The sequence below is a fragment of the Delphinapterus leucas genome, chromosome 12, assembly GCF_059928025.1.
Source record: "Delphinapterus leucas isolate spDelLeu-1000000601 "Yukka" chromosome 12, BTC_Dleu_Yukka2, whole genome shotgun sequence".
NCBI lineage: Eukaryota > Metazoa > Chordata > Mammalia > Artiodactyla > Monodontidae > Delphinapterus > Delphinapterus leucas.
In genome coordinates this window covers 78,817,865-78,844,200 of record NC_143140.1, presented here as the reverse complement: position 1 = coordinate 78,844,200, position 26,336 = coordinate 78,817,865, and positions in this window count along the sequence as shown.

Sequence of the window (26,336 nt, the reverse complement as noted above, 5' to 3'; positions counted from 1 at the left end):
GCTATGCATATACTTTCTCTCTCAAACTGAGATGGCATTATGACTTAAGAAAATCAAAGTTCTTTCGAAATTCATAATTAAAGACCCAAAATAAGAATCCTTGAAATGACAAAGAAACGGCAGGTTCTTCATACTGTATATGGGGTTTGTTCCTCCTGAAAAGAAGGAAGTAAATCGCTACTCCTTTGGAACACTTTTTCAGGCTATTAAGGAGAGATCGCTTATGCTGGAGTAGTAATTTATTAAATGAATTCCTAGTGGCCTGAGAGACTTAATGCACCTACTAACAGGAGCACTTTGCTGCCTTCCCATTGATAGTTCTTGCCTAGTACATAAAGTTCATAAGAGGCAGCAGTTAGCCCATCATAGCTCTTAAGAGCAAAATCTTATTCTCTTTGGTGAGATTGATTATTGACTTTGGGGGCATGTTTTCTGACTTAACAATCACTGGAAGAAGGGTTCATGCTATAACTCCATCAGCCTCATCCTTTCCTTCCTCCATTCCGTCTCATAGTATTTACAGCTGCATTTGGAGTTATCTCTGTAACTTTTCATTTGAAACTGTCAATGTTTAAAAATCCTCCACTGGCCTCCATCCTCTCCATTAACAGGTCCTCCTCTAGTTGCCATGATATTCTACAGATTCTTATATCACTATCAATGGTTCTCAACCTTTTGTCTGTACCAACACAACTCCCATAAATAAGAAAGGCTCACTCAAGTGGCTGGGGCATCAGAGGTTGGTGGCAAAGCATATAGAGTCAATGTGGATGGGTGCAATTTTTAGAACACCCCCCAAATACTTTTTTTTTTTTTTTTTGGCGGCGTTGGGTCTTCGCTGCTGTGCGCAGGCTTTCTCTAGTCGTGGCGAGCGGGGCCTACTCTTCGTAGCAGTGCGCAGGCTTCTCACTGCGGTGGCTTCTCTTGTTGTGGAGCACAGGCTCCAGGGTGTGCTGGCTCAACAGTTGTGGCTCGTGGGCTCTAGAGCACAGGCTCAGCAGCTGCGGAACACGGGCTTACTTGCTCCGCAGCACGTGGGATCTTCCCGGACCAGGGATTGAACCCATGTCCCCTGCATTGGCAGGCGGATTCTTAAGTACTGCGCCACCAGGGAAGTCCCCTCACAAATACTTTTAATATAACCATACATTTATACATCCTTGATGATATAAAGAACTATTGTTGCATTTATTTCTATCAGCAAGCTACTTTTGTGAAGTCAACGATTTTCTCTCATGCTCTTTTTCTCCTTTCTGTCACATTTTCTAATAAGGGTTTTATAACTGATGCTGCCAAAGATAACACACATTTTGCCAGGCACTCACAGAGCTAATCTAATTAGTTGCTTGAAACACTTAACAATAAATATGTGTCCTCATTTACTTACTCTAAGAAGGTATGTTACACTAACAAAATATGTATATAATTGTAATTTATATAATAATTCATCAGTGATAAGACACTGTGTAGAATCAGGGGAACAAATGTCATCCAAAGCTATGTTCCCACACCACCTGGCATGGTCCCTGGGCTTCTTATCCAGTAACAAGGAGAGGGGTGTGGGCCAGGAACTGGCCAGAGCAGGAGCTGTGAGGCCAGATCAGCTCTGGCTGGGCTGGAAAAGCAGGTGGAAGACTTGGGCTCTGGGCAGCTTCAGGTTAAGTGAGCCCTGCTTGAAACCAGTGCTGTGGTCTTTGATATCTTAGGATAAGGAACATGAGTGGCAAAGAGTTAAAGGAGCAGTGTATCAAATTACAGAGATTAAAGAATTCCGTTATAAATCCAATATAATGTAAAGACAAATGACAGTTCTTTGAGAAACAAAAGGAAGTCCTTAGTCAAGAACATCTGAATGGTGTTCATGAACTCTCTATAAAAGTGTGTGAAACACTTAGGGGTTATTTTTGGTGGGTTGTGTTTTAGTAATCATGGAAGTAATACATGCTCAGAGCTAATATTCCTTAATAAAGGAAAAATCATAACAATGCCTATCATCATACCAATCAGAGATAAAAAATATTACATACTGCCATTTGACCTTCCAGTATTCTTCCTACATGGATAGACTATATAAATTTTTACTGAAATCCTATATGCTTCAGAGTATGTTAGAGTACTTTAAGGACTTTTTTTAAACTTGGCAGTACAATTGAACATTTTATCTTTATACAGTTTAGAAAGAGAAGAATAGTCCAGAGACATAGTTTTCATTTGTAAAAAAAAAAAAAAAAATCAACTAGCTTTTTTCTAATAAACTTCTTCCAGGTAACTTGCCAATTTTTGCAGGGTTTTTTAAAATCCAGTGTTTTACATAATTATCAGGTAACTCATTCTAGAGCAATGGAATCCTTCCATAAATTTCTCTTGCTCTTCATTTTACCACTCCTCGCAGAATGGCAATAGGTTACAGACTACTTTATGAGTAGTTTTTCACTTCAGTATAGGGCTGATGGTTCCTGCATAAAAATTACCTATAACCTTCTGGATCTACCTTTCAAGTAGCTGTGCATATGATTTAATATGCTGGCCCAGGAATATTAGAGTCAGCTAAATATATGGATTGTATGTGTCAGCTCTTTCTCATAAATAATAATGTTATACTTTCTCAAAACAATTGGTTGCCACAGCGACAACTGATTGTAGGAAAAACAAAGAGGGTTCCTTGTGATGGATCCTTAATAGGTTTTAAATGATAAACATTACAACGTGATAAGCACAGAAGCATAGCCACTACATTTCCCTTGTTCAGAATGTAACCCAAATTCTCGCATTAATTCCATGCTGTGTGTTTAAATTTTGGTTCACTGAGGCTTACTGAGCAGACCAGGCATATCTTGTAGTATTTCTTTCAATATCTAACTAACTGTGGCGTTGGACTGAGTAACTATTCCCTCCAGAGCCCTGGTGTGGCATCTGGAGAAACAGCTGCTCTGTTTCACACTGGAGAAATATTCACGTAATGAAATGTTTATGTTTAAAACTAGATATGGATATTTTACATACAGTTTTTATGTAATGAAAAGGGTACGTTATTTTAAGAAATCATTAAGTATTTTAATGTTTAGTCATATTTTCATTTTGCATAATAAGACTCTCAGAAGCTGATGCCACCCAGATCCCAGCCCACCCCATCCGCCTGAAGCAACTGTGTTTTCTAGCACCTGTGCAGGCAATGATGGCTTCAGCTGTGCAGCAAAGCAGCCAGGCAGGCAGGCACTACGGACCCCTGCCTCACACAAACAGGTGCTTCTAACACTGGGCCTCTGGCTGCAGCGCTCATCCAATCCGAAGCATAGCTCACAGCTTTTAGGGCTCTGCACCTTAGAAACTCAAGGATGCGTTTTCGTAGAGTTTTTAAAATTAAAACCACACATTTGCAATACAAACTGCAGAGAGGAAAACCCAAAACAATTACTGTGCTCGCTTCCAGCTTTTAACTTTCTCAAGGGGGATACCCAGAGCTCCTCTTGATTTTATTTTATTTTTTAAATTTATTTATTATTTGATATTTATTTTTGGTTGCGTTGGGTCTTGGTTGCTGCGTGTGGGCTTTCTCTAGTTGCAGCGAGCGGGGGCTACTCTTTGTTGCGGTGCGCGGGCTTCTCTCTTTGTTGTGGAGCACGGGCTCTAGGCACACGGGCTTCAGTAGTTGTGGCTCGCAGGCTCAGTAGTTGTGGCTCGCGGGCTCCAGAGCACAGGCTCAGTAGTTATGGCACAAGGGCTTAGTTGCTCTGCGGCATGTGGGACCTTTCCGGACCAGGGCTTGAACCCGTGTCTCCTGCACTGGCAGGCAGATTCTTAACCACTTCGCCACCAGGGAAGTCCGAGCTCCTCTTGATTTTAGAGCCTCAGGACTGCTTGCTGCTGAGTCCTGCAGATGACAGCGAACCCGTCTCTCTCATAAACCCTAGACCAACTTCAGAAGCACAGCTGATTTGGACGGGGACTCTTTATGAGTATATTTCTATTAGGGTAAATATAAAGGTCACTTTAGGGATACAGAGAATCTTAGACATAAAACTAGTTTTGGCAAAGCCAGCGCTCAGACAGGACTTTCTCACCATCTACTGAGCCTCTTAACTCACCCGTGGCCACACCGGTCCTTTCCATCTTAGACTGAAAGTCACCCCTTTCTCTGCCTAAGGTTGATGTCTCCCCTCCACCTGTTCCTGGACCCCAACCATCCGCCCTTCTCATGAGCCCCCTCCCTGGATGACCTGCTCACTCCCTTTCTCGTATCACACCTTCAACCCCTCTCTATGGACCCCTCAGCTTGAGCCAACTCTAACCTACCTTTAGAACTAAACAAAACCAAATCCAAACACCTCTCCACCCATCTCACTTTCCCTCAGCTACAGCCATTCCAGCTCTCTCCCCATTACAACCAAACTTTTTCTGAGTAGTGGAACATACTTGCTGTCCTTGTTTTCTCACCTCCTACCCATCCCTCAAAGCTGTGTCACCTGTTCTCACTGGTGTCTCTACTTTCCATGTCATGTGGCTTCATCTAATGGCTACTTTTCAGTCCCTCCTTAACTGGACCTTTCCACAGCACAAGACACTGTCAAATGTTCTTTTTCTCAAAACTGTCTCTCCTTTTGTCTTTGGTGACTGTCTTCTCTTGGTTGTTTCCTCCTACCTCGTTCAAAGCTCCTATTCTTCATCCATCACGTAAATACTGATGCTGTGGCTATGTGCTGTCTCTCATCCTTTCCTTTTCTCATTCTACACACTGTGTCTGGGCCATCTTATCTTTCCTGTGGCTTTAATTAGCATATGCCAATGACCCCCAGACATTTATCTCCAGAACAGATCATTCTCCAGAGGTGCAGATATACATCCCCCATCCAACTGCACATCTCACCACAAAGACCTCGAACTCAACGTGTCCAAACTGGAGCGCATCACCTCCCTGGCCCTGCTAATGGATTTCTTCTCTTGTGCACCCTACATGAATGAATGGCACCACACATGGAGTTGCCTGTCAGGTCATACGTCAGCCCTCCCTCTCCTTCACCCCACATCCCTTAAAAACCAGGAGCCAGTGAAGAGGAACCATATCACTTTGCAGGGTACCTTTTTGTCTAAACAGACCTACCGCTTCTCTCTTGCAATTCTTACCCTGAGGTAGCTTGTTTAGAAAAGAGAAGAAGAAAAAAACCCGTTCTTTTCCTTGGCTAGAGACTGGCAAGAGGTAGATTAAAATAAAAAGCCACAGTAGAGCTGTACCCCCGAGCAGGCATCTCTTTCCTGCCTGCTACTATGGCCTGAGGACCACATATAGACAAAGAGCAAACAGCAATGTCACTCTCCTGCTCCTCAATCCAGTTGAGAATTTTAAATTAAAAAAAAAAAATCATAGATTGGCTGCAAAAAAGAATTCCAGGTACTTGAAAACTAGAAAAATTTGCCAGATATATGATTGTCAAGGAAGTAGAACACGGCATTGGACATTTTTTATGAACATCTAGATCTACACCGTTTAATATGTTACTGCTAGCCACCTAAGGCTATTTAAATGTAAGTTAATTAAATTTAATTTAATTTAAAGTTGCATTCCTGGGGCTTCCCTGGCGGCGCAGTGGTTAAGAATCCGCCTGCCAATGCAGGGACATGGGTTCTAGCCCTGGTCCTGGAAGATCCCACGTGCCGCGGAGCAACTTAAGCCCCTGCGCCACAACTACCGAGCCTGCGCTCTAGAGCCCGTGCGCCACAACTACTGAGCCCACGTGCCTAGAGCCTGTGCTCCGCAGCAAGAGAAACCATGGCAATGAGAGGTCCGCGCACTACAACGAAGAGTAGCCCCTGCTCACCGCAACTAGAGAAAGCCCGTGAGCAGCAACGAAGACCCAACGCAGCCACAATTAAATACATAAATAAATAAATAAGATAAAATAAAATAAAGTTGCATTCCTCAGTAGCACGAGCCATAGTCCAAACACTCAGCAGTCACGTATGGCTAGTGGCTACCGTATTGAACGGTGCCGAATAAAACACTGCCATCATTGCAGAGTGCTACCCGACACTGCTGATCCAGCAAAATGTAATGACAGCAATGAGCATGGTACATAAAACGAAGAGAGGTAAGACTGAATGAGAGGAAAAGGCCGGTGGTGGATCTGTACCGTCAGCAAATGCGCCTTTAGCCTGTGGCATAAAGGTGGTGCCGACAAACAAGTAAGAGCAAGTCTCAGGGGAAGCCCAGGGAAGGGCTGCCCGTGAATTCATGGAATGACGGTGCTCACAAGACTAGCCTTTTGTTTGTTTGTTTTTTCACACCAGGCAGCATGCAGGATCTTAGTTCCCTGACCAGGAATTGAACCCGTGCCCCCTGCAGTGGAAGCGCAGAGTCTTAACCACTGGACTGCCAGGGAAGTCAAGACTAGCCTTAATATTAGCATCCTCTGGTTTCTTCTCAGATCACATCCCTTCCCTCCTGAGCGGCAGTTGTCAGACGCTCAGAAGGGCTGGCGTGGATTTTGAGTGTACCAGTAATCTGCTGACAAGTATATATAAAGCGGCAGTTCGTGCATAATTAGCAATTTTATGCACTAGGCTCTTCCTATCATAACCACATTATCATGGATTTGCATTCTAATATGCCTTCTTGAGTTAAAGACGAAAGGAATAGGCACTAAATGACCCACACCTATATTTCTCTAGAAGCACACTCTCCATGATGGCAGGATTATGTCTAGTTTTCCCTAGCACTTAGAACAGTGCCTGGCATGAGTAAGGAATCAGTACATATTTGTCGCATGAAAATACATTGTGCGTGTGAATGCCATCCAGCCGTACACCTCGAGAAAGAAAAGCTTGAAAAGACCCAGCCTACAAAATAAAACATGTCCTCTTAGTATAATATTTAAGGATCTGAGACCTGCTTCCAAGCTATGACAGACATATCTTCCTCTTATTCACCTATCTGCCCTAGGTTCCTAGGCTCCAGAGCCACTGGCCAACATCCTTTCCTCCACAGACACCACACACTTTCACCCCCTTAGTCCTCTGTTCATGCAGCTCCCCAATCTGGGAATCCCTCCCCACTTCACTCCTCTTCCAAGCCCCCAATAATCAAAATCCTACCCACCTGTTAAGACTGTTCATCTAAATCATACACATCCCTTTACTTCTCATCATGTCCTAGGAATTTACTTGGCACTAGTGCCATTTTGTTTTGATAGAGTTTGAATCCTCTGCACACGCACCTCCTCCTATACACAGTAAATCCTTTGTTCATTACTCCTTGTGGTCCCCTCAGAGCCCAATGTGGTACCTGTGGGCATACTGCTCAATAATTCCTCCTCAAACAGCATCGTTTAGGAAATGGGCTTTGGTTCATCGCACAATCTTAACGGTATAGTTGTCAAATATGAAAATGAATTCTGATGACAACTGCTAACTAACATTTATTGGGCACTTATTATATGAATTGAACTACACAAACAGTTCATATAATCCTGACATAGGTAAGGTAACTTGCCCAAGGCCACATCGATTTAGGTGGCAGAAAGGAATTCAAACCCACATCTCTTTTCTTTCCACTGATTTTTGTGTTTTCTTTTCTTTGCACTGTGTTTTATCATCTGTAATAAGTGTGGATAGGTTTGATTTTTTCACTTTGAAGATATTACTCTTGATGCTATCTATAAAATATGAACGATTATTACCCACAAATGACTTTCAACCTCTGCCATACGTTTTTCCTACGGACATTAACTCCAAAATGTTTGAAAGCATTTTTAACTACAGGATGTGGGCTACAACCTATTAATATCTATCACTCTCTATGTCTACTGTAACCTTTACTATCAAGGGGAAAATCATGCTTAATTTTTTTCTGTGACTAGATAATGCCTCAGAATTATTTTTGAATCACGCAAAAAATAAACTCATCCTTTATTGTGAAGAAATATTTACTCATTCAGTTTTTGTTTATTTGTTTGTTTTTTGCTGCATCATGCAGTACACAGGATCTTAGTTCCCCGACCAGGGATCAAACCCATGCCCCCTGCAGTGGACATGTGGAGTCTTAACCACTGGACCACCAGAGAAGTCCCTCTCATGCAGTTTTTTAATAACTGATGTGAGTTAAAAGCTCCCTCAGTATCTCCAAGGTGAGCAGAGAGGTGCATTACCCAGTGCAGATTACCCTCCTAACTTAAGGCCACTCTTCTTTTGGGAGGTGGGAATGAAAATGGGCATAGCATTTTAGCTACTGAACATTATTTGCTGTTTATGAAGCCAGGTAAATTATACATAAGTAGACCCTAAATATTCTATTAACACCACAACTAAGCAGCAGAGTATCAAAATGATTAAACCTTAAGCAACTATTAATTAGAGTCAAAAAATCCAAAGGCAAGATTCAAAAACCTTATAAAGCAGAAGGGCAGTAAACTTCTTCCGATGGGCAGTAAACTTAATTCACAGCACTTTCTTGTCCTTCCTTATTCTGTCACTTGTATGTAACTCCATGAAGTACGCTTTGTAAATGTCTTCCAACTTCTCCTCACTGTATGACACAGATGCTTTGCCTTATTCCTAACATTGCATTTAACAGACCTATTATGTTGATAGATTGGACTTTTTATTTTATTTTTATTTATTTATTTTCCAGTACGCGGGCCTCTCACTGTTGTGGCCTCTCCCGTTGCGGAGCACAGGCTCCGGACACACAGGCTCAGCGGCCATGGCTCACCGGCCCAGCCGCTCCGCAGCACGTGGGATCTTCCCGGACCAGGGCACGAACCCGCGTCCCCCACATCACCAGGCGGACTCTCAACCACTGCGCCACCAGGGAAGCCCTGGACTTTTTAAATAGTATACTCAATGTTAGAATACAGGCCTCATTGGTTTATTCTTTTCCAATTATTGGTTGAGATGACACTATGGTTTGTGTTATAAAAACACTAAACACTAGAGATATATATATATATATTTAGTTGCTACATGCTTTTTTAAAAACTCATTCATCAAAATCACATACAACCTAGCTATTTTCCTTACTACAAATAGCTATTTTGGTTTACATCAATGATGTCTCTGGAGATTTTAAATCTAAAAAGAGATTTAATTTTTCATTCAAAAATCACTTTTTTTACCAACACTTTCCTCCCTCCAAAACCTAGGAAATGTGCCAAGATTTTCAGAAAATATATTTACTTATTCTTTGAATGTACTTGGAAGGAGATTAAAGCCTAGAAAAATAAAAGCAGATGAATAGGACTTGTGGGCTGAAAGAGATATATTTGGTTCATTTCGTTGTCACTTCCAAGAAAGAAAGAGAGAAAAAAAAGGAAGGAAAGAAGACAGGCTCAAAAACTTAAGGCAATGATTTTAATGTTTCCTAAAACTATGCCTTAATCAATTACATCTATCAAATTCTTGAAGGACTTCTTTGTCTTAATATGTATATAAATACTACCCGGTTTTGTATTTTGTTGGGGCATTGAAGTAATTTTCTAAAGGGAATATTTCTAATGCTAACACTGGGATTTTATCAAGATAGGAACTATTGGAAGTTATAGTTTGTTATGTATCTAACTGGATGATCATTGGTTCATTAAAAGTACAGAAGATATTAGGTTTTGTCACCCAAAGGTCCAATTAAAAAATATTTGGTCACCAAATTCCTTCAGTTTAGGAATCATGGAGAATATTCACAAACATTTAGAAATGCTTGGACCTTGGTATGAAGCTGCCTACTGGGTTTTCTGAGTAAAAAAAAGGATTGACATGTACACACTGCTATATTTAAAATGTATAACCAGCAAGGATCTACTGTATAGCACAGGGAACTCTGCTCAATACTCTGGAATAATCTAAATGGGAAAAGAATTTGAAAAAGAATAGATACATGTATATGTATAACTGAATCACTTTGTTGTATACCTGAAACAAACACAACATTACTAATCAACTATACTCCAACATAAAATAAAAAGTTTAAAAAAATTAAAGGTTATCAATCACTTAAGACAAAACATGAAAAATCACTATGTGTAACAGAAAACAATTTGGGGGGATCAAAAATTCCAAAATGGGGCTTCCCTGGTGGCGCAGTGGTTGAGAGTCCGCCTGCCAATGCAGGGGACATGGGTTCGTGCCCCGGTCCGGGAAGATCCCACGTGCCGCGGAGCGGCTGGGCCCGTGAGCCATGGCCGCTGAGCCTGCGCGTCCGGAGCCTGTGCTCCGCAATGGGAGAGGCCACAACAGTGAGAGGCCCGCGTACAGAAAAAAAAAAAAAAAAAAAAATTCCAAAATGTTTATTTTTCCTCTCAGAATGTATAAGGTGATTTCAAATGGCAAATTATTACACCTTAGGGCATGCATGGAGGAGGAAAGAAGCAATTAAAAACCAGTGTAATAAAATTAGTTTCCATTTCAAGCACCTGATATATGCAGTGTGTTTTCAGGATATGGCTAAGTACTCACAAATAATCACTTTTATAAATCTAAGGACACCGAGAATGAAAGAGGTGAAATAAATTTCCTAAGGGACTTAAAAACTCTCTGAGTCTTAGTATCCTCATCTGTAAAATGGAGCAGTAGCAGCAATTACTTTATTGGGTTATTATAAGAATTAAATGGAATTTGTATATACCTTGCTCTGACCAGTGAAAGCACTTGGTGTTTTTTCACCAAGGCCACTCAGTAGGGAGTTTGGTATTCCTTTCTTCCTGGTCCCAAGGCCCCACCCTCTTTCTGCCACACCACCCATAATACTCTGAGCACAAGGAACGGAAGCCTAAGAGCTCCTGAAGACATTTAGAAACTTCAAATATTTTAACAGGTCCTAAATTTTAAAGGTCATATAGTAAATTATGGGGCTCCCCTGGTGGCGCAGTGGTTGAGAGTCCGCCTGCCGATGCAGGGGACACGGGTTCGTGCCCCGGTCTGGGAAGATCCCACATGCCACGGAGCGGCTGGGCCCGTGAGCCATGGCCGCTGAGCCTGCGCGTCCGGAGCCTGTTCTCTGCAACGGGAGAGGCCACAACAGTGAGAGGCCCGCGTACCGCAAAAAAAAAAAAAAAAAAAGTAAATTATGAGCTGCCACTTGGAATTCTAACTACAGTATAGAGTATTTCTTACCCTGAAGCATTAGTGAGAACAAACTCCTGCTTCCAACAGTGGGCAGGTACATTGGTGCTATGATGGTTAACTCTATAATGGGGCATCATTATTAAAGGACTAAACTAAAAATTATCATTCCATGGGGGAAGGTGCTAAATTCTATAAAATAATATTTAAATCATTGTTTACAGACTCTCCATGAGCCAGAGATCCCCATGAAATACAGAATACAGTAAGCCAAATTTACCAATATGCATTATGTGACTATGGGGTAAATCACGTCAGAGAGCCACTGGAGAATAATACTAGCACAGGCTCAACTACAAAAAAGTCAAAAGAAATTCTTATTGAGTCTAAGATAGCTACAGACAAAATTACTAATATATAATTATCAACAAAGTAGAGGAACATAAAGTAAAATGAGATAGGTGGTCTAATTTTCCTCATAACTTAACACACAAGTATATTTTGTGGATTTGAATGCACACTTTGTCACATTTCAACAACACCAGGGCTGAGAACAATGGAGGGGGAGCTACAGCTGATGTTGACCAGCGAGCGACGCAGTTGCCCCTAGGTGCATGTATGCAAACGCGGATGCCATTCCTGGTGGCACAACTGCAGAGCCGAAAGCCCACATTTCAGCTTACAAACCACTTAATGACCATTTGAAAAAAAGAATGAGACGCTGTCTGGAAACCTTCTGCAGTCAAGTAAGATCAAGATAGTACCAGCATCTAAACTCGTAGAAGGGTTTGGATGAAATCCAGAGATGACAGAGGCGCTCTCGGACAGGCTGCGCTAGCCATCTTCCTGCCGACCATGACACTGTGTGGATGGACCCGAGTGCAAAAGTGACTCAGAAGAGTCTGCCTAGAAAAATGCTGAAGGATTACCTCATACTTGCTTAACTTTACTTTTATAGTTATGTATGTCTTAGTGATAAGTCATAAACATCTATGTATAAGTTAAGTCTAAGACAGCTCTGTCAATAATTTGAAAATAAAAACCTTAATGGAAAAGCAGGATTGTGTACCAGCTGAACATTTCTTCTTTCTCAGTGGCACTTACTAGTGGTCTTACCCTTTATGGCACCTAAGACTTGCAATATATTTCACACCTTCTTCACCTTGTCTCCTGACCCCTCAAGCACTCCCTCTTTTAAGATAAACCCTACTCTCATCCTCCTACCCTCTCCTACTTCTTAATTTATGGCCCTTATGTTTGGTCTCATAATAATTTGGCCCCATAAACTGTAAATAAAGGTTAAGGGGAGAGACTTAGAGTTAAACGGCTGAGATTCAAATTCCGGTTTTCCCTGCTTGCTGGCTGTGTGGCCTCAGGGAAATTATCAAAAACCCGTCTTTACTTCAGTTTCCTGAGCTGTAGAGGGCAAATAATGATAACATCTACCTCATGGGGTTGTCGGGAAGATTAAAAGAGAACATACATGCAAAGTGCTTTGAACTGCCCTGGGTACCATATTAAATATCTTTAAAGTGTTGATAACTATACGTTTTAATGTTGTTGTCTGTAATCAAGTCGAGGCGGTAAGCTTTTTTCTAACAGACCTGGAATACAATTTTAGTTCATGAGTCACAAATTGTTCTTCAGTGTTCTGCGTCTCTACTTCCTACCTGCCAATATTGCCCACCGGATCTGTGGTAAGGACTCGTGTTCCTTCAACACAAGACCTTCTATCGGCTACAGGTTAGGTTGTTCAATTTCCACAAGACCTCTTTGAGAGGGTTTTATTAACCTCACTTTCAGATGGCAAAACAGACCTGAAAGAGTTCAGTAACCTGCCTACAGTCACTGAGCCCAGCGTGGGGAACCGGGATTTGCATCCAGGTCTTTGTGATTCCAAAGCCTTAATGTTCTTCCCTTCCTTCCACGTGACCCACACATATCAGCACAACAGAAGAAAGACAAGACATGTGACCACTGTAGAGTCACAAGTTTCCTTCTAGATCAAGTGACTGTAATTCTCAGTGCTCTCTGGGATTCAAATCCAGTCGGAACAACCCTGGAATGACTGGGTTTTTTTAATTTTTATTTTAAATTGGAGCATAGTTGATTAACAATGTTGCATTAGTTTCAGGTGTACAACAAAGTGATTTAGTTACGCATATACATATATCTATTCTTTTTCAAATTCTCTTCCCATTTAGGTTATTACAGAATACTGAGTAGAGTGTCCTGTGTTATACAATAGGTCCTTATTGGTGATCTATTTTAAATACAGCAGTGTGTACATGTCAATCCCAGACTTCCAATCTATCCCTTCCCCCAACCTGTTTATATCACTCGTGGAATGACTATTCTTAAATACTCCACTCTTTTTTTGCCTTTCTAATGGTAGAAGGTAAACATAATCTTTAGGGAAGAAATAATTATTTCCAAGGACAAAACCATAGGTCATATATTTATATTAAATATATCTAAAAGGCGGTGTGTCCAAAATGCAACAAAGAGGGGAGTTACTATTTGTAGGACAGGTTATCAAAATATCTTTGTATGTTGCCTAGTGGCACACCATACACTAGCATGCATATGATAAGTATATTCATCATAGTTTGATCAGCTTTAATCGCAAGAATAGATAGATATTTTGTAAGCTTTAATTGCAGGAATAGGTGATATCCCTCTCACAATTCAGATTAGGAAAATACAGCCAAAAGAAAATCATAATTCAAATAGTGTGCCATTTTAATACTTCCAGATGCCTTCACAAATTATAATATTTAATACATTTCAGCAAAAAAAACCCTAAATCAGCATGTAAATTTTTATTTTATAAAATATTTGCATTTATAGTTTTATATAAAAGGAAACAGGAAAGCCAGAGAACTTGAATAACAACAAAACTACACCCCAAGGTGAACTTCTGATAAAAAGAAATTTGGTTTCCCGCTTCTTGGAGTGAAAGGCATGCCCTCCTTCAAACACAAAGGGCATGGAGTTCCTGCAAATTCCCTGAGACCAGGAAATGCCCTGGTAGAACCAACTGATACAACTTCAGTGTTCAGTTTCCTTAGGCACGGGAGAAAGTTCACTTAGTTCTTCATCCGTTCAACAATATTATTGAACACGCACAATGTGTCAGAAAATATACCAGAACTACGGAAGTACTAAAACGGGATTGGGGGCGAAAGAGACATGCTCACAGCCTCGGGGAGGTCATAGTAAAAAAACAGACCATGTCTCTCTGTGACTTTCTTCTAAAGGGCATGATGGTATTCACAGATACCATCTGTTTCCCAGAACTTTCACAGGGTGTGTTTAGGTAACACTGTTCACTGGACACTTTTACAGACGTGAGAGCTGCAAAGGGGTAAAAAGAAGTGGTTAGACAGCTACTCACCAAGAAAACCAAGACTGGATTGGATTCAGGGCTTCTGATTTATCAGTCAGGATTTAGAAAGAAATTAAGTGTACACTCTTCACTCAAAATGGCTATTTTTGCAAATGCTATTTTGTAGATTGATTAATTTCCAGAATGAAGTTGAAGTTAAATTGATGGAGCTCAGCGGATATAAAAGAATGCACACGGAATATATACAGTTCATGACTGGTGCTCATTTTTCAACCAAGAGACAGATGAGATTCCACAGACATCCTGTTAACGGTACATGGATATAATAAAGTAGAGAAGGTGGGCCAAAAAAGTGTCCATAATTACACGAAGGCACTCTGTCCTCGGAGTAATTCTAGGGTAGGGGAGGGAGGGAAGTAAGTTTTTCACTTAAAATTGTTCAAGATTCCTCTTTTAAATTAAAAAGTCCTCAGTAGGACAGCGTATGACCTGGAATGAGACTAAAAGGTATTCATTTTCCAGATTCAGTTGACAGACTTTAAAGGCTGCCCTAGGTCAAGTGATTTTATTTATGATATAAACCATCCTACTCTTTATCAACCGCTCCTTACTCGGGATTTCTACTGCATGCTCGCATTTTCCCTTTTTTATTTAATTTAATTTAATTTATTTATTTATTTATTTTTTGCGGGCCTCTCACTGTTGTGGCCTCTCCCATTGCGGAGCACAGGCTCCGGACGCGCAGGCTCAGCGGCCATGGTTCACGGGCCCAGCTGCTCCGCGGCACGTGGGATCCTCCCAGACCGGGGCACGAACCCGCGCCCCCCGCATCGGCAGGCGGACTCTCAACCACTGCGCCACCAGGGAAGCCCTTCCCTTTTTAAAAAATACATTTTAGTGCTGTTCACCAATATTACTGACTCTTCTATTATTGACTTTTTCGCTGACAAATCAACGAAGTCTTGAAGCATACGATTTTAGAGCTGACAGATTAGATTTTCATACCATAATGCTGGCCCCTGCCGAACCCTGGGGCTGGTTGGAGCTTTAGTTTATGAACGAAAGTATTCTAAGGCTATGTCTTGAAGACCATGAATCTAAGTTGAAATTTAGGACAGTACAGAAAGATGGGTCTTTTTTTTGAAGATGCCACATATCTTAGGTATACTTTCTAGGATCTGACATCAGACAAAAAGCTGGGATTAGAGGACCTGGGAATAACCTCGACTGTCTATCACCAGCCCAATGTCACGGCGGGTGTGCCACACACTCTAGGCTCCTTAGTGTCTTAACTACACAATTTCTCAATCCATCTAGGACATCCTCAGGTCCCTTTTCACTTCTAAAAATCAAAAATGTAGCTATTTCTTCCTAATATTTACTCCACATCTTCCTTGCTTTAAATTTCCTTTCCTTTCCTTTTGTATTCAGCGTGAATAAAAACAGCTATTCATCATCATCAAAGCATATCACGTGATGCCATTTATACAGAACCCAAAACACTATTACAAAACTTCTTTGAATTAATGTCCGGGGCTGCTTATCATGTGCTAATTATCGTGTTAAGCATTTACAAGAATGATTCCATTTGCTCAAGGTCCTGAAGGAAGAAAGTAGTAAGGCTGGGATTCAAATCTTTAGGTCTCATGACCCCTGAGATGCTGCTTACCTATAATTGAATCACAACCACCTCTGGGTGGAGATTCAGGGACTCTGGCAGCCACAGCAGGATCCCATATGGAGAAACTCCACATATGACCCCGCCTACCACCTAATATACACCACGACGTCACCTCCCACTGCGGAGGGCCACAATTACTGGCACGGAATCGCATGCTATCACCCTCAGAAGTATTTTTTTAGTCAGAAGCGGGGTGGGGGGGAGAAGGGAGAAAGCCACAACATACATGTATAATAACCATCACACAAAAGCGTCCAAGAAAACATCATTAAGGATTTATTTGAATTTTGCAGGCAGTGTGGGGAGCCCGGCTTTCTCCTTTCTTCTGGGTTCGCACTCTGATTTCCCATGCTAACCATAATGCTCCAGTACCATAAACATTTATATATTGTCCATTTAAGTAACGCACATACTCTGTCCCATTCATCGAAATGTAAACGATCACAAAAGAGTCAAGGCGGAAACCGCAGTGAAAGCTGTAACGTTTATTGAACAGAGGACATATGTTTGCAAATTACAGCGCTGCACGAGCACACAGTCCAGGGTTCATAATGCTGTTCCAATTCGGCTCTCCAAAGGGCCTTCTCACACAGTCCCTTTTTAAAACAGTAACTGAAAGGAAAAAGGTGTCAATTGCAGTTACATGTACAAAACCACATGGCAACTTTCATTTAGAATGAATCTCTGCTCTACTACTTAGATGGACACAAGGTGATTCTGCAAGTCCATGCACACGTTTTTGTACGGTCAGAACTTTTCAAAGAATAATGCTTTTGTAACCCATAGAGTATTTCAGGATAGTGTCGAGTTTAGCAAGCAGGGCAACAGCTTCAGTGAACAACAGAATTTCTAACATTTGCCCCAATCAATATCCTACTTTGCCCTCAAGAAATTCAACACAGTACTTCATTTTTGGAATAACAAGGGAAAATTCATCTGACAAAGGACATGATACGGAATACACCTATAAAAGGTATTTCTCATCTCAAACAATGTTTAATAGTCGACTTCTTTCCTTTTGTTCCAGTGGAAGAAAGTTTGGTCAAATTGTCAAAAAAAATACCACCAGGTTCTTGAGGTAGACTTTAACCTCCAATTTTCCTCTAAAAGTTATATTTTAACAACAAAAATTTTTTTAAAAACTTAATTTCCAGGAATTTAAACAATTTAAAACAAAATAACTATTTTTATAAGTAAAAAAAGTTATGTTGTTCCATTTTCTGAACTACCATTCTATCTCTTTTTTTTGCCTTTTATGGAAATATCTAAAGTAGTGATCATGGAGTAGAAAGTTATTAGATTTTTTTCTCCTTAGAGATTAATAATAGAAAACTGAAGAGGATTTTCTAATCAAAGAATCTGATAGTATAAAACATCTGATGTAGGAATACTTAATTGATGACCACTGAGACTGCTAATAAGAATAAAATTCGAAAATTCTAGAAGAGAAAGCCTAGCTGATTCACTTTGCTCTGCACAACTTATCTGGTTTAATTTAAGACAGCATCTCTGATGATTTTATTCTAAGCATAAGATGCCAGCTGGTCTCTTCTAAGAACTCTGTCACCCTGCCCTTGGTCTGAATGGTGAACTGGCCACTTTAGAGGTGTAGCTGTTGCTCATTTCTTGCATATGTCTCTGGATATAATTTTCTACTCTTTATTCCTTATTCACTTTGAAATGCAGAAATCCTCCACCTGTCTGAACATGATATTTTGACACGTAATTAAATATTACATGTAAAAATTAACCATTTTGTCGAAGAATTTAATTTTCTTCAACCTTCCTTTTTATTACTGTTCAATGCCCATGCAAAGGACCTGTTTACAACACCCAGATTCTTCATAGAGGACATTCCAGGCAGGCGCTTATCTCAGTTTGCTGGCAGGTGCATCCCAGTCACTTGCGCATCTGGTTTCTCTTTGCATAGAAAAGAGTTTGCCATCCACCATCACCTGCTTCATGTCTTGGCTGGATTTATCCCAGAAAAGGCTATGGGGGAATACCCATTTGCACTCTTAATTTGTAAATCACAGTCATAAAATCAGAGGAAATGCATATCTGCCCGTCCCTAATTTGCACACTAAATTTATAAATCTAAAGCTGTTTTAAAAAGGGGCAACTTAAAGAATACCTTTATATGTGTCTATGTGACAATTTCCCCAGACTTGAAAAATGTTGGCCTTAGCTATTCGCTCATTGTTTTTAAAAATCACATTCTTTTCATTCGATCAATAAACATTTACTCGACTCCCACTATGGGCAGGCACTGTAGCTCTCCTTTATCCTTTCTAAAAGAAAGCAAAGGGCCTTATTCAGTGGGTTTAAGGCATCAATAAGGCCAATTTGTGCTTGAGTCAATTTATTCTTGAGTGTTCTAGTCAGTTTTAAGGTAATCTCTTTAATATAAGAGGAAAGAAAGAAGGGAAGGGAGCAAGGCACTGCGCACCTACTATGTGTCAACACCGAGCCAAGAACTGTGTGGGTGTATGTTGCAGAATTCTTAAGCCTCTTAAGAACTAAGGGAGGGTATGTATTCTTCCCATTTTATGGACAAGGATAAAAAGCTTTGATGAGTTTAATAATTGTTCAAGATCATTTCTCATGCTACATTCTTAGCTTATGTTCTTAACAGATTCATGACAGGAAAAAGCTATCAACGTGATTCTAGAATTTGAACTCAGATCTGAGGAACTCCAAAATAAAAACTCAGTGCTTATTGTTTCTGTTATTAATTTCACAACACCAAGATGCTGTAAATTTCTCTGGATTGAAAAACTGCTTGAGTACAGCCATTCTATGTTGCTGTAAATTCCTTTGTGAGGAAAGAGCCTTTAGAATCATGCATTCCCTATGCCAAGAATATGTGCGTAAAATCTTTCTTTCCTCACCTTAAAAATTTTGTTTTAAGATGAAATGAAGAAAGTGTTGCTATAATCCTCCCATTTCCTCAATATTATGAAGTAAAAGTCTGTAATTAACCTCTCTTGATGTTCTAGGAAATACAAATCAAGATAATCCTCTAGTTTTCATAATATATTTATTTGTCCCTCCGCTATTTCCTTTACCTTAAAAAATTAACGATATCATGAATATTAGATAAAAGAAAAAAACACTATGAAAAAATTACTCTTCTTAAGCTTAATTATCTCCAGATATAATTCATGGTAAGATTACTTCCTTTCTCTTATGTCTTATATTCTAACTCTTAACTCATCTTCATTTAATGCAAAAGAATTAATGGGCTTCCTTTAATATTTCTCTGCTGATTTTAAAGCTTTCTTCCTCTAGCTTTAGGTAAGAAGTCTTTAAAATCCATGGGCTATTTCATCGTTCTAGATTGTGATAGAGGATTGTTATTTTCAAATTCCAATAGCAAACACAAAGAGAAGATTTAAATTTGGCAAAATAATTGAAGCTAGACATTATATAAATAGAAAATAAAACTTGCAATGACCAAAGAGCCCCCTTTTTGGTTGCAGTAGATTGCATCATAATGCCCACAGTGAAAATACTAGATTTTTCAGAAATCGGGTCCTCTCTAGCAACAATTCAACAAATGCATGTAAATGTACATCTGTGAAATAAATCTGCCACAGATCCTGCACCTGGAAATGAGGTCTCGAACAGGAAGCCATTTATTATCACAATAAATTATATCTATAATTTAGACCCCCACTCCTTAAAAAAAACAAAAACCAAAAAAAAAACCTAACTTGGAAATTATAAAGACTCACTTGGGAAAAAAAAAATGATGAAAGGTTGATCGGCGTATAATTCTTACAAAACTGCAAGCAGTATTTTTTTAAACATGTAGTTTAAAAGACAACGTATACATGCTTTTAGAGCTTAATTTCCTTGCATTTGTACTTAAGAATGAGACTGACTTTACCCGGTATCTAAATTAATCTCTAGAAGTAGCTAAACTATGTCAACCTTAGATTTTTAAAGCAGTATTGTGATTAAAATAGCCCTTGGAGACCTTAACTGCCTACCCATTGCCATATGCACCAGGAAGAAATGAATGTACATCTACCTCTTTTTCTCCGAGGGTTCCTACTCTTGAGCATTACAATGTGATGTAAGCTTCAACCTCTTTTGTACTTCTAAGTAGTGCAGGGAAGATTCTGGAATACAGTACTGCCTAGCTGCTCTCAGAATCTGTCTGACCGTGGAGCTTGCTGCATGTCTAGATCTCTTTTGATGATCTCCTTTTAACTAAGTTTTGGGTCTGGTCAACATGACTGCATTTTCTAAGCAGAAAAGAAAACTGCCAACATCCAAAGGCAAAAACAATAGGAATTAGAAGAACTCCAGATTCATCTTAATTTCTTCCTCCCACCTCCTTCTACTCTCCTTTTTGGCTGTGGTTATACAGGGCTCTTAATGTCCACTGCCACGGCCCACCTCTCTGCCCCCTCCCCCCCACCAAAGGCCTGAAATCAGAATCTGGGGAGGGAATCTGGGCCATGGCAGTGTCCAGGGCTGAGGTAAACTGGCCATCCAGTCACACAGCTGGCCCTTGCTCCATGTACATCAGAGTAAGACACTCTTACAGGTCCTAACACTCAAATTCAGCCAGATGAAACTTAAAAAGAGAAGTTAGAAAAAAGTTTCTTCCTTTGCAGATGTTCCTGAATTTGTCACCTTTATCATTGTACCTACATATGAAATAACTATATAAAGCACCTTAAAATAAGAATTCCTTCACCAAACTATTCTATAGAGAATTATATAAAATACTTCACCTATGAAAACAGTCCTATATAAAGCGAAAAAATATGTTAAAATACAAAATTAAAATGACTATTCTCGGGCTTCCCTGGTGGCGCAGTGGCTGGGGGTCCGCCTGCCGATGCAGCGGATGCGGATTCGTGCCCCGGTCCGGGAGGATCCCATGTGCTGCGGAGCGGCTGAGCCCGTGAGCCATGGCCACTGGGCCTGCATGTCCGGAGCCTGTGCTCCGCAACGGGAGAGGCCACAGCAGTGAGAGGCCCGCGTACCACAAAAAAAAAAAAAGACTATTCTCAAGTTAAAGGCTAATTTGGAAATGATGTAATTTCTAGCTATTGCCAGAAATCTTTTTGTCTTGTATTACCACTTAAAATTAGTCAGTACCCAAATGCCTTAGCCAACCTCACTTATTTGCAGCAAGAATTCACAGTACCGAGGGCAGAATCCCAAAATATGTAGAAGACTGTATCTCACAATGGTGTGTCTTTAAAAAATGAACTCAGTACTTCTTTCTGTGTGATATTTCACTGCCTTTTGTCTAGCTGTTATGAGTCCGTTACCCAGTGTACTAAGTTGATTATTCCAGAATTTTTCCAAGCAAAAAGTTAGGGTGATGAGTATTTCCAGGGTCATCATCCATTTCCCTTTTTGAAAGAAGGCTCTAAATATGCCCTTTTCCAGTCTTCAGGCATCTCATCAGTCCTCCACGAGTTCTCAAAAATGATATCTAGCGGTTCTGTGATGACTTCGGCCCATTCATTAAGAACTCTAGGATGGCAGCCATTGGGACCTGTGGATTTGAACATATCGGGGTTATTTAAGTTCTCCTTTACCCATTCTTCCCCTAGTCCATCATGGATTCCTGCTCCAATTTTTAAGTCATACTTGTCCCTTTCTGGTTACCACATGGACTTCTGAAAACTAGCTTTCAGTCTCTGCTTTTTATCTGTCAATTTTCTCTTTGAAGCTAATAAGAGAAAAATGTATTTTATTCTTCTCAAGCCTATGTTTTGTTTAAAAAAAAAAAAAGGTCTACTTCTCTTTCCTTTCATGTTTCTTATAAGAAAAGGAAAGTTAAAGAGCAATAAATAAATAAAAGTATATCTTGTAATAGTTTGCCTTCCTTAAATCACATCACTGAATTCTACGTTCTGGCAGCCTTAGTCATAGGTAACAGTCAACATACTGCTAAACATTTCAAAGGCTACCTAGCTCGTGCTCAGAGGGTACATATCTATCCAGCTTGTCTGTGCAAGTGCTAATTCAAAATGTACCTTCCAAAATAAAAAAAGATTCACAATCATCTTTAATCATGATTTGTATGCACGTAACTTTAACACATAGGCATTTAAAAAGCATAGTTGTGCATGAACTGGAAAGAGATGAAGAAGGATTTCTTAAAAACAGTAACCTAGTTGAATTCATCTGCTATTGTGTGGGCATCTGCACCAGTGTTCTGGGATTGATATTACACTAATTATCTCCAAGCTCTGATCCGTGTTGACAGTTTTAACCCCTTCGTGGTCACCATGATTCCTCCAAAATTGAAAGACAGCAACAGATTACAGTTTCCTGCCCATCTGTCATAGTTATGCCCTGGGCCTAGAATCCCTTGACAGATCGAGAATGGACAAAGGAGAAGAAGGAAAAAAGAAGAGTGCAAAGGAAGAATGAGGATGCCTGGATCTCTCCTATGATTTTTGATATGACAGGCAGGCTGTGCTGCTTGGATTCAACGATTTTCTTGTTGCTGTTTTTTAACTGGAAAAGCTTCTGGAAATGGTTGAATCAATTTTGCTCTCTTTTGTTTTTGTTTTGTTTTGTTTTTCTAGTCTATATCTCTCCAGTGGTACCCCCAGTTTTATCTCTTGCAAAAAAAATCATATTGCAGGCATTATTAAGACTTTTAAGAAACAATTCTGCATATTTCTCTAGGGCATAATAATTTGTTTTAGCATATGCCATCTTCACCCTTGCTCAAACTTGCCGATGGCAATATGTTAACTAATATGTCACCATTAATTACTTTGGGTAATATCATTCGGCAGTTGCATCTAAATGGATAGGAAGTATTACTAGCCATGCTCAGGAAGTTTCTTTCTCCAGAAAATCAAGCTGTTTTCAGGCCTTTTTCGCCCCTGTAAGACCAAGTAATAATATCTTACTACTCACTAATATATTCACATAGTCACTCAGATAAACCCATACCCAAGCCAATCAATGCCTCCATGAAAACCAAACTCCTGTTATAAACTATGTAAAAGTAATGTTCAATCTGTCTTGACAAACTAAGTTTGTTTTTTTTTTTGAGGGGGGAGTGATCAAAGTTACCTTAACATGAAGAAGGCAAAACTGTTTCATTTTTAATGCTCTAATGAATGAATGAATGAAAAAGCATTGCAACAAAAATTGTATTTGCTATAGAGTGCAAGTTAACTTGCTATTTCTATCTGAAAAACCAGAAAGAGCCTCAGGTTACAGCATTAGGGTTACTAAGACCTCAGGAAGACTACAGCTGAATTCTGAAGGGGTCACAAAGGAAGGAGGCAGCATCTTGAGGACATTCTTATTAAAATGATTCTCAGATGTCTGCACGGCACCTGACAGGCTCTGTCTGAAGTCAGCAAGATGACCTTGCCTACTGTTAAAGGTCATTTTATTCCAGGAACCTGTGGAAATAAAGAAAACGCCTTTGTACAGACTATCATCTAGTAAACGGGCAGACACCCTCCACCTTAAACTTATCTAAAGGTGTGGACCACGAAGTCATTCACAAATCTAGCATCAACCTAACAGCCTCGGAAACCTCTTGTGTCTTTGGTTCAACAAAAATAAATCGCATTCATTAAACAAGCCCAGCCGTGCAATTTGCTACTTTTCATTCTTCGGGGGAGGGGGTGGGAGGCAAACAGGATTTCCACAGTTGGGTCATGGAGAGTTTCAAGATGTGACAGCAGTCACAGAGAGCAGTAATTAGCTGAGCACATGGTGCTTCGTGATCATAGGAAACGTGAGTAATTTCCATGCTAGGAAGCCTCCTTGGAGCTCTGGCGCCTGGCATGCATTGTGACATCCCAGATCCTTTTCCTTACAGACCACAGTCCTCAAGCCGAATAGAAATGAACAGATGTTCACAACTCTGACCAGCTTTAAGGAGATAACTGCTAGAAATACGTCTTATGGGCAAACAAGCGTCATTTCACAGAGCAGCTCCTACCACCTCACATTTTTTCCTTTCATTTTCCCCCCTAAATAATCTGGCATACTCCTACAAAGAAAAAAGCCCTTTCTTCACTCCACCAAGAAAAATAACAATCTGTTTATATGTGTTTACAGCCTTCTTTGGATATGACTAGGCTGACTTAACGAATCATGAAAGGAATTGCCTCAAACCTGGTCCTTTCTCAAAATTCATAAAAGTCAACCTCTGGACCAATAAATAGCAAGTTATATTTTTGGTTCTACTAATGCTCCTGAAGTTTTCCTGTTTTTAAAGTTTGTAAAAATTGAATGCCAGCAGTTTGTAATATGCCAAATTATTATCTATGTCTATGGAAACATTACTATAAGGTTTATACTCTGGTTTGGCCTAATTCTTCCCCAATCTGCCTTTGAGCCCACTCTCAGATAGTCCTACATCAGGGCCATACAAACCTAATTCTTGGGCTGAACTGTGACTTTTATTTGCTCTAAGCTCTTATTGGGGATGGGAGGGGTACAGGGACAGTCTTTCATTTCACAGATACTTGGCAATTCTAATCTATGTTAGAGTTCCAATCTGAGAAACAGAAGGGGTGGGCAGGGGTGCAGAAAAAGTTATTTAAGGAATAAAGAAACTATTATCCTGTGGTTAAAAATTAAATGTTACGAGATTATGTTTTCTTTTTTCTCAGTTGATTATTCTGATTTTTAACTGGCTTCCAGTCTGTTGCTCTTTTCAGCTTGTGATTTTCCCCCTAATTAAAAGGCAATCAGAGTTATATGCAGGCTAAACCATTTAGAAGTTATTTCTCTATTGTGATATTAGGTTAAAGGATGTAGCTCCATTGCAGATGTAGAACCAATAAATTCTCCACATGTGGTGGCTGAGATAAAAAAAATAAAACTGGTGACTGTACAATAACAGGCCATGCAATTCCCTTGGGGGGCGCGGGGAGGGAGGGGGACGACTCTCTCACATGAAAGAATTAATAAAGAACAGTGGTGCAAATGCTGCCTTCTCTCCTCCTGGATGGCACAAGGCACACAAATCTGAACCTTTGGGTGGTTGGTGATAAGACAAGATTTTTTAACACATAACTTTCTCAACATTCAGCCATGTCACACTACTTATTGTTATGGAACCAAGGAAGGTTGGTAATTTGATAAGAGACCGGGGAGGTGGGCGGGTGTAAATGCAGCCTCATTTTAGCTGTAAATTTCTCCAAAGGCAGAAACCACATTTTACACTTCTTTCTATCTGCCTCGGGAATATTATATATAGCATGTCACACAGTTCTACTGCTGATTGATTCAACTGTCCACAGTATAATTTTTACATACAATTTCTCAGTAAACGAAGTTGCTATTGAGAAATGTTAGTCTAGCAAGTCAGATAGGAGTATAGTTTCCTTTGCCTACACAACAGAGAATAAAATAGCAATATGTTCACTAAACCCATCTGCATCTTCACAGTCATCTTTCAGTTCCTCGAAAGGCCTCTGGGGGCCGGGGGGCACCTCTCAGCTGCTGGGAAGGCTGAGGCTGCCTCCCAGCCCCCAGTAGGCTGGAGGATGCAATGTTACGTTACACAATGAGCTGGCATATATGTCCTTTTTTTCTACAGGGGTTTTACAGGGTAGGTTTCCAGGGATTCTATAGAAAAATGTTTGGCCTGCTCCAGAATGATCCACGTATATTTTCTTTTTCTGACTTTAAACACAAATACCCAGATGCATTATAAACCATTCTGTACAACTATCCTGCCTCCATCTATGGTGTGTACTATCTAATTCCTGGAACAAATTAAACAGGTTATAATAAACTGAACAGCTTCTCGCCACCTTCTCTGGACCCACAAGAGTTCTAAGCTTCACTCAGGACTGAATCTGCAGGTTTTAAGCAAATGGAAAGTATACTGGAGAGGATGGAAATTTTCCTACCCCTTATTATTCAGAAAACTCTCAGGAACAAATTCAGAGGTTAAAAGACAAAAGCGTCTTTATTTATGCTCTCCTCAGGGCATTCACCGATTTTATAATTTTTCCAACTGAATAGCTATGTAAATTCCCGATTTCTTAAAACCACTTTGTTATAGTCATCGTTGACATATTCTGAATATGCTAAATTCCCCCCACACGGAGGGCAGCCCACAGGGCTGTGGTCAGCAAGTGGCAGCAAACTCCAGGAGACCAGGCTTCAGAGGCCCGGGACCTCCTCGCTACCCAGAGTTGGGTCATGTCTTATCTCTACCAGGAAGAAATGATCAGGAGTTTAACTGTTGGGAATTCTGAATTCTTCTTTCAACAATTTTATAATAATTAACAGCTG